This window comes from Eleutherodactylus coqui, chromosome 7 (genome assembly GCF_035609145.1).
Source record: "Eleutherodactylus coqui strain aEleCoq1 chromosome 7, aEleCoq1.hap1, whole genome shotgun sequence".
NCBI classification, from domain to species: domain Eukaryota; kingdom Metazoa; phylum Chordata; class Amphibia; order Anura; family Eleutherodactylidae; genus Eleutherodactylus; species Eleutherodactylus coqui.
The window spans coordinates 111,995,117-112,007,905 of record NC_089843.1 but is presented as its reverse complement, the minus strand read 5'-3'; the positions used below and the strand labels follow the sequence as shown (position 1 = coordinate 112,007,905).

General features: G+C 44.8%; 1 protein-coding gene across 1 annotated transcript in view; it reads right to left on the bottom strand.

Annotated features, from left to right (window-relative positions):
• Nucleotides 1-6,884, bottom strand: part of MFAP3L (microfibril associated protein 3 like) — a 34,228-nt gene extending 27,344 nt beyond the window's left edge. Inside the window, exon 1 of the mRNA XM_066573534.1 lies at nt 6,796-6,884. The gene's annotated coding sequence lies outside the window, so the exon portion shown is untranslated. The remainder of the gene's footprint in view (nt 1-6,795) is intronic.
• Nucleotides 6,885-12,789: the final 5,905 nt, after the last annotated feature.

The following is a 12,789-nucleotide window of genomic DNA, read 5'->3' as shown; positions in this document are numbered from 1 at the left end:
TTGTGAAATACTTAACTGAATTAACACAACTTTAAAATAGGTATCTTAAAGCATATGCATACCTATATTTCTTACCAATTAACACCAGGTAGTCAAACGTTTTTCATTTCTTTAACTGTTTTTTTTAAATTTTCTGGCTGTAGATTTTTTCCTATTGCCTACATATGACTATGGGGGCTGCCATCCAGCTAAAACTGTGGAGATGCACTTTACGGCAGAAATCATGGACCATTCACACAATGGACAGGAGTTGACCCATACACTTCTATAGTAGACCAATTTAGGCATACTCTATGACCTCTGCAGAGGTCATAGGGGGGGGGGGGGGGCTGTGTCTATCAACTATTTTGAATGACGAATCCTGTGTTTTCTGTATATTGGTGTACTCTTTCACTGTAATCCTACTCGTGATGATAATGAGATGACTGCAGCAAAGATTTCAGAATATAATAGGGAGTGTTAAGCCGTATAATCAGGCCTGGTAATCAGTTTGCAAACTTCAGGATATTAGGATTTTTTCTTTTTTTATCTAGACTGATGTCAAAAATTGAAAAAAACAAAAAAACTTATCTTTAACTTAAAAACTTGATTTATACAATAGGACATTTTAAAGGGAAAACATAACCTTTAAATTGAAATCTATATATTTATTTTTCCCTTTAAAATGACCTGTTATATAAATCAAGTTTTTATGTTATAGTTTTTAATAATTTGTTGTTTTTTTTTCAATTTTTAATGTCACAGTCTATATTAAAAAAATCCTAAAATTCTTAAGTTTTTAACTGATCACCCAGCCTAATTGTGGGCTTAACACTCCCTGTTTTAAGGCCCATTTAGACACAACGATTATAACTCAAAATTCTCCTCAAAAGCCGTCTTTTGAGCGATAATCGTTGTGTGTAACTGCACTGACATCATGCAGTTTTCGTTATGCTGTCGCTCATCGTTGTCTTTCAGCTATGAGCCTTATCAGGGATTCACAGCGGGATACAGCTGATACTATTATTTCAGCAGTATCCCACTCCCTGATGACAGGCTGGGTATGAGGAACAGAGCAGTCCAGCTCTGTTCTCCATACCCAGCACGGAGCGCTCGGCTGTATAATACCTGGGCGCTCCGTGCAGAAAACATCTGGATACAGAAGACAACCGGGGACAACCCATTTGTCTTCTGCATCCTCCGCTCCGAGCGCTCAGCTGTATAATAGCCGGGCGCTTAGAGTGGGGACACCTCGCTTGTCTACTGCATCCTCTGCTGGCAGCGCAAGGTGATGGCTCATCTTGAGCGATCATCTTGCGCTGTGAATGACACAACGATTATCGCTAAAAAGTCGCTTGAGCGACATCTTTTGAGCAATAATCGTTGTGTCTAAATGGGCATTGAATAGCATGCATTTTTTATTTTTCCTGCACATTCGCGGATACAAATTGTGGTTTTCCTGCAACTTGCGGATGCGTGCGAATGTACAGAATATCATCCACGTAGAAAGAAAGATGGCCGACAGGGATACGACACCAGAAAGTAGTAAAACATCGCTCAGATTCACTCTCTCTCTCTGCCTCTGTCTCTTCTGGGCAGAATTCAGGGTTTTCTATGTATTCTCATACCAAGTTCCATGTTAACGGCGTATAGGCTGCGGGAAACACGCATTCGTGACATCAGCGGGGAATCCGCAATAAAAATAGATTCTTACCCACGAGTAGGAAAGAAAATACATGCCTTTCAATGTCTGCGTTCTAACGCGGACGGCGATCGTGGAATCCACAATTTAAATCTGGGTTGTGTGATACTGGCCATAGGCCCCTTCATCAGGATGGTATGCGTTTCTTCAGATACCTTGTTACACAAGCCCGATGAAGGGGCTTCAGTAGCCTCAAAACTTGCTGTAACATTTTTTTTGTATCATATCTACAAGATCAGTTGGTTTGTTTCTCTGATTGAGAGCATTAACAGTCTTGCAGGATGACACAGGTTTGGATTCCACATGTCGTATATCTGCAGCATAGTGAGTATTACAACTCCAGACATTCCTAAAGAAGCATGCCAGGGAATCTTCAAACACTAAACTTGTGTAAACATGTTCGTAAATCCAGAAGCTAATGGCAAGCAAGTTCAAGCGCACGTCTGCCTCAAGCTTTGCTGGTTAAGATACTCCAAACATAATTGTAAATACATATAGAAGGGCCGCAGCATGGGGTGCTCGGTGCTTGTACCCCGGGTCGCATCTCACAAACCATTTCCTATTGCCTGTGACTTCTGACTAGCAGAGCATGCACTTGAATTCATGCAGGACATCAAACGATGGGTGCCACTATTTTGGGGCAACATGAAAAGATGTTGCATCAAAGATGACTCTGCGTGCAGAGATATATCTTCAAGTTGATGGGCCCAATTTTAAAATCTGTAATGGGGCCCTTCAACTATAATGCTTCATTTACAGTATTGGTCTCCTATAGGGAAGATAGACCTTATGGGGTCTCTAGGGCTCACACTGCTCATTTTTTTCAGGCTAACTGCACAAAGCCTGACAGAAAAGAACAATAGCATGGTATTAGACTCTACCCTAGCGCGGCCATACCCTCTTCCTCCTCTGGTCTGGAGATGCCTTCTACCCATCCTCTACTCACACGCTAGGATGAGTTTATCATGGGCTGCAAGGATGGCAGGCATTTTTTTCACTTCATGAAAAACCCCTTGAAAAGGGATATTCCCATCGCTGCTTTTCATAGCAGAGATGAGAAACTATTTACATGGCTACCAGGCCTACGGAAAAAGCTGAATGCTTAGTGCTGTGCTTTTCCGTAGCGCTCATTGAAGTGAATGGGAGCCATGGAAACAGTGTAGCACAGTGCACTATACTGTTTCTGCAATTTCCCATTTACTTTAACGAAAGCTACGGGATGAACATAGTGGTAAGCGCTCGGCTCTGTCCAACACATGGTTGGAAACGAACTTCCATGCTTTCCTATCTCAACCCTGAAAAGCCAAGATGAGAATGCCCCTTTAAGTCCTGGTGTGTGCGAAGAAACTAGAGTATCCAGAGGAAACCCATACTGAAAAAGGAAGAACATACAAACTCCATGCAGACGTTGTCCTTGGTTGGCTTTGAACTTGGAAGCTCAGTACTTCAAGGCAACAATGTTAAAAAGGGTTTCCAGGACTAATAGATTGATGACCAGTCTTCATGATAGGTTTTTGATATGAGATCAGTGTGGGTCCACCAATGATCAGCTTATTAAAGAGGTTGCTTTACTTGGGTGAGCACTGAGACATCTTCTCAAGCCTGTGACGACACGTTCAATTCCAGTCAAATGAATGGGTGTGAACTACAATATCAGGCACAGCAGCTATGAAATGTATGACTATGCCTGGTATGCAGTGAAGGGATAGCGGCACTCACCCAACCACCGTGGACACTACAGACTACTGATTGGAGCATGTTCCAAGCAACTTTCTCCATTGATTCAATTTAATGTCCCATTCCTTCAGGCTTCTTCACACAGAATAATTCTGGTGTGGATTCTGAGCTGAAATTTGCATCATTCTAGCATTTACTTGAATGCTATGGAAGTAAGCGCCATAGTTCATACAGGCAGATTTTGAAATTTACATCACAGAAATAAAAAAATAAATAAATGGATGTGTATTAATTCTTGATGCAGTTTCCATGCAAAATTCATGCGAGTCGGCTGCACATAGATATTTCCCATTAACTGGGACAACCAGGCATCTTCCTAGACCTGACGACCCACCAAACTAAGTAACCAGGGCAGAAGGACCTTGGTAAGAGAGGTGACCAAGAACCCAATGATCACTCTGGCTGAGCTCTAAAGATCCTCTGTGCAGATGGGAGAAACTTCCTGAAGATTAACCATCACTGCAGCACTCTTAATTTGGGCTTAATGACAGAGTAGCCAGAAAGAAGCCTCTCTTCAGTAAAAGATACATGAAAGCCCGTCTGGAGTTTTCCAAAACACACCTAAAGGACTCTCAGCCTGTAAGAAACAAGATGTTCTGTTCTGATGAAACCAAGACTGCACTTTCTGGCCTCAATTGTAAACATTCAGGAGGAAACCAGGCGCCGCTCATCACCTGCCCAATACCAGCCCTACAGTGAAGCATGGTGGTAGCAGCATTATGATGTTGGGGTGTTTTCCAGCGAGTGGGACAGGGAGACCGGTCAGGGTTGATGGAAAGTTGAATGGAGCAAAGTACAGAGATAGTCTTAATGAAAACCTGATCCAAAGCGCAAGGGACCTCAGACTGGGCAGAAGGTTCACCTTCCAACAAGACAATGACCCTAAGCACACAACCAGGACAACACAGGAGTGGCATAGGGACAACTCTATGAATGTCCTTGAGTGGCCGAGATGGAGCACTGACTTGAACCCAATGGAACATCTCTGGAAGTAGCTGCCCAAAGATGGTCCCCAACCAGCCTGACAAAGCTTGAGAGGATCTGCAGAGAATCCCCAAATTAAGGTGTGCAAACCTTGTGGCATTATACCCAAGAACACTGAAGGCTGTAATCACTGACAAAGGTGCTTCCACTAAGTACGGAGTACAGGGTGTAAATACTTATGTCAATGCAAAATACTAGTGTTTCTATCATTCTGTTTTCACTTTGTCATTATGGAGTGCAGAATGATAGAGGGAAATTTAGAAACGGTTTTTAAAAATTTGGTCAAAACATAAGATGCAAAACAAGTAAAAGAATCTTGAAGACTTCTGGACCCACTGTAGTCATCTGAATAGGCCCTTACTATAAGACACTTAGGACATGCAGTGTGTGGATTACATTTCTTACCCCTTCCTGTAGATTTTTCCATAATAAACCTGTATCTTCTCTTCCTGGAACTACACACGATACACCTGCTCTACTACCATATATGTCTTGTAGCACCCGTCTGCTACACTTTCTCTATTTGCATGGTAGTTGACAGAATGCAAACATTACCCGAATTAGGAAAGTTTACATAATACATATTTGCTTTACAAATCCATCATGTAATAAGCGAAAGTGATTGGTTGTCTATAGTGTGTTGGTACAAAACCTCAGTGATTGTGATTACAGGGACAGCATACAGATATCTACTAAAGGGATTCTCCAGGACTTTTACTGTGGATGTCTGGATGTCCTAGATCAGCAACTGTTGATTGACAGATTTCCACCACTCAGGGTCCTGCCAATCAGCTGAGCCCTGAGCCGTCAGTGTGTACAGAGCTGGAAGAAGATAGTGCTGTCCGCATTGTAGTGGCCCAATTTGGTACTGCATGCACAGCTCCCTTCAATTTCAATGGGAGATGTGCCTGCAGTACCAAACCAGGTTGCTGCAATGTTGATATTGCTATCTGCCTTCAGCAATGTCTACACTGACGGAGGGCTTGGGGACCAGTTGATTTCCGTGGACCCTAAGCGCTGGACACCCATCAATCAACAGTAGATGACCAAGGTCATCCACAATAAACGTTCGGGAGAATCCCTTTAATGTATCCTGTGGATAGGGGATAACTTGATGATGGGGAGCTCACCACTGAGACCCCTGCTAATCTCAACAGTGACAGGCAGAGGGGGGCAGGGTGCTGTATGTCACTGCAAGGATTGCTTCTCCCACGCAATGACATCAGAATGAATAGAGCGCCAGCACACTGGCGCGACCAGCACTCCATTCAATCTCCTCCTCGCTGCAGGGGGTGCAGTAACCCCATAGTGAGAAGGACGAGGGACACAGGACCCCCATTCTCAAGACTGGAGGGCATCTCAGTGGTGAGACCCCACTGATCTGAACGATAATTGTTCTGTGTAAAAGGGCCCTACCAAGTGGCAGAACTTTGGCAGATACAGTTATTAGAAACTTTTCTTGGGGTAGTCAAACACTGGTACACGGTAACAGTAACACTCCAGTGATACAATAAGCCTGGATCCCGGCAGAGATCATCAGTTACGCAACATAGAGACAGACTTCCTTTTCACGCCGCAGACATTGCAGTAAAGTTGTTTGTAATTATACAACATGAAGGCGAAAACTTTCCAGGAATTGTGACAAAAAAGTCAGAAGAGAATGAAGGGAGTGCAATGACTATTAGTGACCCAAATATCTGGAAGTGACCACAAGAAGAAGACGCGGCACACATATGATTCAATGAAAGACGTAATATTGTGACATTACAGTGTTCCAGAAAGTCAGCAGTATGGTAGCCGGCCACACAATGCAGTGTTGGTCTAGCCAGTATATTCACAGGCTCCACCGCCTTTACTACTTTATGTGTTTACGGCTTTGTGCACATGAGGTTTATGGCAAGAACTGGGAATTCCTCCTCTTATGACTATTTCAGGGTCTTACTGTAGGACTACTTCTGTCCTTGTAGCTAAAACAAATATAAGAATTCAGATGGAACTCAGCAAATGTCTTAATGGTGATTTACTGGTGGCTTCAGCTGTGTGCCTAGTGGATGCTCCGGAGGAAGGGGCTGCAGTCAGTGTAGGGCAGGCTGATTGTCCTCGGATGGATAAACTTGATGACTATGATGATGCCTGCAGCAGGCGGTGGATGCGGCTGGTGTGTACAGCGTCACATCCATGTGCTGCACTCCACACCTACTGACCGCCGTGCAGACAACTAGATCGTAGGAGACAGAGAAGAACACCTGGAGGTGACACGGTTAAAGGGACCGCACAGATAACCACAGCGGTCAGAACTACAGATGAGAGAGCGATAAGTGCAGGCAGAGAAGCCCCTGGACTTCCCTACAACTCCCCAGCCCTGACCGACCACACAGCGGTCACCCCCTCACCTGCACCCCGGGCTCCACTCTCCGGTCCCGGCTCAATGCTGCGCTCCGTTCAGGACACTGCACAGCCTCCACAGCCGCTGACACTTTGCCCCGCCCACAAGTGCTGCTAGGCACGCCCATTACTTTCACAGCACGCCTTTACTTCGCAAGGTAAACGCCCATCATCACACCCCAACACACCCCTGCTAATGTGACCAATCAGCAGCGGGTCTACACAGCAAATACCCAATCACAAGGACGGTTTTATATAGCCCCGCCCCCTAAAATAATATAGATGACGCCTGTCTTTCAATGTAGTCTCACAGAGGACGCTTCCCACCCATAACAGAGTTCTGCACCCACCCCGACTCAGCCACGCCCACTTCATCTGTAATCTCGTTCACTGCAGAGTGAGGGCAACGGCGCAGGCGCTGATCACTGATACCGGCGCTTTGTGAGTTCTCGTGCGGTTCTGGCTGGGTCTCTGTGGAAACGTAATGCGGGTGTGCGCGGCGCTGTGTAAGGAGAGGCTGCACACTGCTGGCACGTCATCTGGGGGTATCACAGTATCAGTGATCCCCCCATAGGGGCAGCACTGGTAGTCTGTGCTTCAGGGTGTCAATATGGAAGCATTCAGCCATGCCTGTATAATACTAGTTCCCTGTCTGCGCCGGTGACCCCAGGATGGGCGTCATATTTATGGAGCCTGTGCTGCATTTTACCATATTTAGTCTATAGGTTCCGTAATTGTGGGCGGGGCTTCACATGAACTTTACGTTCTCTTCCCATTCGCGTCGGCGTCTCCATCACAGCGCTGCTGCGGAACAACACAGCAAATTGCGTTGGCAACGTGAATAATTATGGATGGAGGACCTGGAAGGACTGGATCTACCATCGGGGTGTACGCACGCGGGCGGCGGCCATGGCGGTCAGGGAAAGAGTTTTCACTGAGATTTTCATGCATGTTCGATGCGTTTTTGCAATAAAAAGCCGCAATTTAAATTAGATTGACATGTTTATAGTCACGTAATGAAAATGGCATGTGGTTCCTATAGTAAAAATGCATTACGGTGGTCGCACGTCGGCGGGGGTCCACCTTCCTACTACGTTCAGGGAGCAGGAAAGGGGAATCCCCGTGGCCAAACGCTCTGCCGCTGGATGGACCTGAACAGCGCCGGACGTACCCCGTTGACTATAATTGGGGCCTGTTGGTTTCCGCTCAGCTGTCCGGTATTTAGAGAGAAGTAAGGGTGCGCAGTGCAGAGCTTTTCTTCCGGTATTTTGAGCTGGATCCGCGGAGTAGGTTCCAACGCAGATGTGAAACCGGTCTTAGGCTGGGCTCACACAGGACGGAATTGCCGCGGAATGTTGGCACGGTAATTCCGCCCGCGGCTCCAAATCCCGGGATTAGCCAGCAAAGTGGACGAGATTTTGCAAAAATCTCGTCCACACGCTGTGGCCAAGCCGCGCGGAAACGGACATGTGGCGCGGAAAACAAAGCTGCTGCATGTCAATTCTTTTTACGTTTCTGTAGCGGCCGCTCTCCTCTCTATGGCGATAGACGGCCGCAGCAGAGATGCAGGTGGCAAAGCCGCTTTAAAACCCACGGTTAGAGGCCGCAGGTTTTGAAGCTGCGTAAATCTTGCGGTTTTTCGGTGCGGTCATTCCGCGAGACTCCCGTCCCGTGTGACCCCAGCTTTACACTCACGTACAAATCACAGTGCGTTTGTGATGCCCTTTTTTTAAATCGCATCCATAGAAAATAATGGATTATTCTTGAAGAAGAATCACAAAAATCAGATGTGGGGTGATTTTTCAAACTTGGACCATTAGTTCGAAAGAAAAGCTGCTTGTGTGTATTAGGCGCTCTTACACAGCCAGATTTGAATTGCGGATTCACGATCTACGGTAAAACATTGAAAGGCACGCATTTTCGAACATTCCTTCCATATTCCACAAGCAGAAGAAAAATCACAGCATGCTCTATTTCACAGCGGATTTTGCGCCGATGGCCTCCATTGATGTCAATGGAGGTATCTGAACCGCAGCCCATATGCAATTAACTTTCAGTATGTGCTGCAGGTACCCGCGTCATCGCTAAGCAACGGAAAATACAAAGAAAAATAAAAAAAAATTGTACTGCTTGTGACCGCCTACGAGCCACAGCGGTCATAGACAATACGATTAATTGCTGTATGCAGGGTTGCCGGTCAAATGAATGTTTTTTTCCCCCATGCCAGTTCTGCCTGTCTCACACTCGGACCGCTCTTGCACGGGAAAATCACCTGTGTGAATACACTCACGGGCATATGCAATATCAGTCCTTAAAAAATACACTATGTGTGTATGCGCGGTACACGTGTTTTTGCTGCGTATATGAGGGGGTCTTTTACGTCCATGTTGCATCTGCGTGTCATCAGTTTTTCACACATGCATTATTATCCTAAAGACAAGCTCTCCATGAACTCCGTTTGATCCCGTCACGCGCCACATCAGAGACGATACGTTTAATAACTCTCCGTGGCGGCGGTGGGTATTTGAGCACTATACAAAGAAAGGATTTCCAGCCCTCGGCCAGAAGAGGATGAAATCAGAAATGTTTATTCTATTTGGTGTAAGAAAATACAAAAGACACAATCTTCATAAAAACTGTTACGCGTTTCAAGCCCCGTCACCCAGGATGTGAGAAGAATACCATACAGCTAAGAGCCGGTGACACGGTTATAAAGGCCTTCTTCCCATGATGGCGTCTCTTGGATTGTTTTCTCTAACCAGATGGAATAAACATTCTGAATTTTCCTTGCGGACGAGAACTGGAACCCCTTTTTCTATAGTTCTGAAAGACTTGTTCGCCTCTGACACCCACAAATCTAATATATACACTTACACACACTTTTCAGAATCCCGTGCATACGGCGTCTTATATACCCGTCTATGGGAGAGCGCACACAGGACTCTGAAAAGAGTCAGACTTTCATGCTGCACACAGACTTCAGAGGGGGACGTGTAAGAGGACCATTAGTTTATAATGCTGTTGGGACGTGACAGATTCCCTTTAGGTGAGCGATAATAATCCGTTATCAGAGTTGTCCAGCCCTGCCGTTATCGGTGGGTTCAGATGACTATAGACTAATGTGTATGGGGAACCTAAAACACCAAGCTGAACATTCATCTGTATGGGGAAGCCAGGTTTAACAGCTACCAGACAGTCATTCATCTGACAGCTGTTGAAGGGGTTAATTTATACTGTAGGTAAGAAACAGTCAGGAGGAGTATTATCACTCCTTAATGGAAGCACCTAGAAGCTGAATGAGGGGACTTATAAGGCCATGCATGCTCCTATGGAAAATATATGCAAATAGGGAAGATGGAACAATACATCTGCAGCGCCACCTATTGGATGGCAGCATTCATGCAAATCAATGTCAGACCCTTTATACAAGTCTTTAGAACAATGACTGGGAATTGAAAACCAAGCCAGAATCCATACACAGACAGCTGTTTCAGGGTGTTTGCTTCTCACGTGTTGGCCCACGTCATAGGCCTCTCAGTAGCCAAGCCAGAATCCTATGGTACACTGATGAGGGCAGAAATCCTTAAAAACAGCTATCTGTGTATACTGGCTTGGTTTTCAATTCCTGTTCATTGTTCCAAAGACTTGTATAAAGGATCCAACATTGATTTGTCAATAGTCGGTGCTGCAGAAACATTGTTCCATCTTTCTTATTTGCTAAGAAAAGGTGACAAGGGCAATAAACCTACGGTAGTTCTAGAACTCCAGACAAGGTAGAGAGGTCACAAAGAAATAAAATTAAAGGGGTTGTCTCGCGAAAGCAAGTGGGGTTAAGCACTTCTGTATGGCCATATTAATGCACTTTGTAATATACATCGTGCATTAAATATGAGCCATACAGAAGTTATTCACTTACCTGCTCCGTTGCTGGCGTCCCCGTTGCCATGGCTCCGTCTAACTTCGGTGTCTTCTTGCTTTTTTAGACGCGCTTGCGCAGATCTATCTTCTCCATTCGGCTCGTCTCGGCATCACCGGCATTTTGGCTCCGCCCCCTTGTACGCGTCATCACGAAGCTCCGCCCTCGTCACATGTGCAGCTTCTAACAGCCTCTGATTGGCAACGGGGACGCCAGCAACGGAGCAGGTAAGTGAATAACTTCTGTATGGCTCATATTTAATGCACGATGTATATTACAAAGTGCATTAATATGGCCATACAGAAGTGCTTAACCCCACTTGCTTTCGTGAGACAACCCCTTTAATTCAGATCTGGTTTTAGACAGAAAATAGCAGGCAGAGGTAGAACAAGATATGAATCCAGCTACAGGGTATACAGCACTATAATCCTGGATGGTTGATGGGTGGAGTAGTAGTTCCTAGGCTGGGCTGCAACACTGAGAACAAAATTGTATGGAGTAGGAAAGTAAGAGATATTTGAGGGCATAGTTGTATCTCCGGGTCCTTTGGCATGAATGCTACAGTGCCCCTGCTCTAATCCTGCAGACTAGTGGCCAGACTATGCTCTCTGATATTGGGGGACTATATTACACCATGTGTTATTGATGTCATACTGCTCTGTCAGTATGTACTGTTACTTAAAAAATCAATTGAAGTCTAAAGGCCCATTTACACGCAACAATTATTGTCCAAAATTCGTTCAAGCTGCCAAAAATGAGCGATAATCGTTACTCGTAAACGTGGGCATAGTGCACTTTTCGTTTGAACAATGATTTTAAGGTTAACTTAAAATCCATCGTTCAGCCTCTGAGAGATAAAGCAAACACATTTATCTCTCAATAGACTGCGTGCTGTTCTCTGCATGGCATATTTACTATAGCCGGGAGAGAGCAATGTAATCTGCCGCCAGAGCGAAGAGAACAATGTAGCTGTTTGTACAGCTGGGCTCTGCAAACAGTTTCTGGAGGCCCTTTTACATGCAAATGAAAATGATAAAGTGTTAATGGCCATTAACACTTTATGCAATTAGATTGCTAAATCTTTCAATCATTTGAAAGATTATCTTTGCGAGTAAAAGGGTCTTCACTAAACAAGCAGTATCTGGGAGAGCGTGTTATGCAACATGGGAGGTCTAGAAGACGTTCCACATGTCTGCCGGATATGACCAGTGGCTGATGAATGGGGTTTTACCCAACTAATAGAAGAATATGGTCTGTGTTGGTAGAGCTGGACTGAGTCAACTCTCAATCTCTCTCTATCTCTCTTTCCTTTCCTTTTTGTGCTTCCCTTCCTTTCTTTTATTTCTACTTCCCCAATAGTCCCATGCTTGTACTATGTTCCTCTCATCCCTTGCTCCCCCCGCATACCTGAGTGCTTAAGTACTCCCCCAATACCCCTTCCACCTGCTCCTTGCCTTGTTCCTGCCCCTATGCAGAGGTATCCAGGCGGGAATACAAGCCCTTGTATCAGCCCACATAGAATAAGGCTGCCTCACATATTTCCCATACAGGTTTAGTATGTTTAGCAATATATTCTCTACTGTTTCACCAGCTATTGACCCAGCGCTAACAGTCAGCTTTCTGTCAATTACTTCCGGAAATGGTCATTTTGTATTCATGTTGCACAAGTTTCAGGCTGTCAGTCTTGTAAGTTTTGTTAAAGTCTCTAATAAAAACACATTTTGACTTAAATAAGGAGTATCTGAAAAATAAAAATATGCATCTTAACCTGAACAGAACCAATTATAGGCCTGGTTGGCAAAGTGATTTGGGCACGGGGCAGAACGAGTGGGTTGCATCTACAAGAAGGTGCTGACACTGACATGGTTATAGTAACCTCATTCACTGGCTAATTCAGAGGCAAATTGTTTAAATTCTTTTTGCTGCTCCTACAGGAAATATAAGAGACCTTCATGTTCTGTTAATTCGGAAGTGGAATCTTGGACTGCAGTTAAAAAAGTGTCTAGAATACGGAAAGTTTCCAGACCAGTTAAATTTAATATGTAAATAATTTAACATATATGTTTATGCTTAAATACTGTTACCG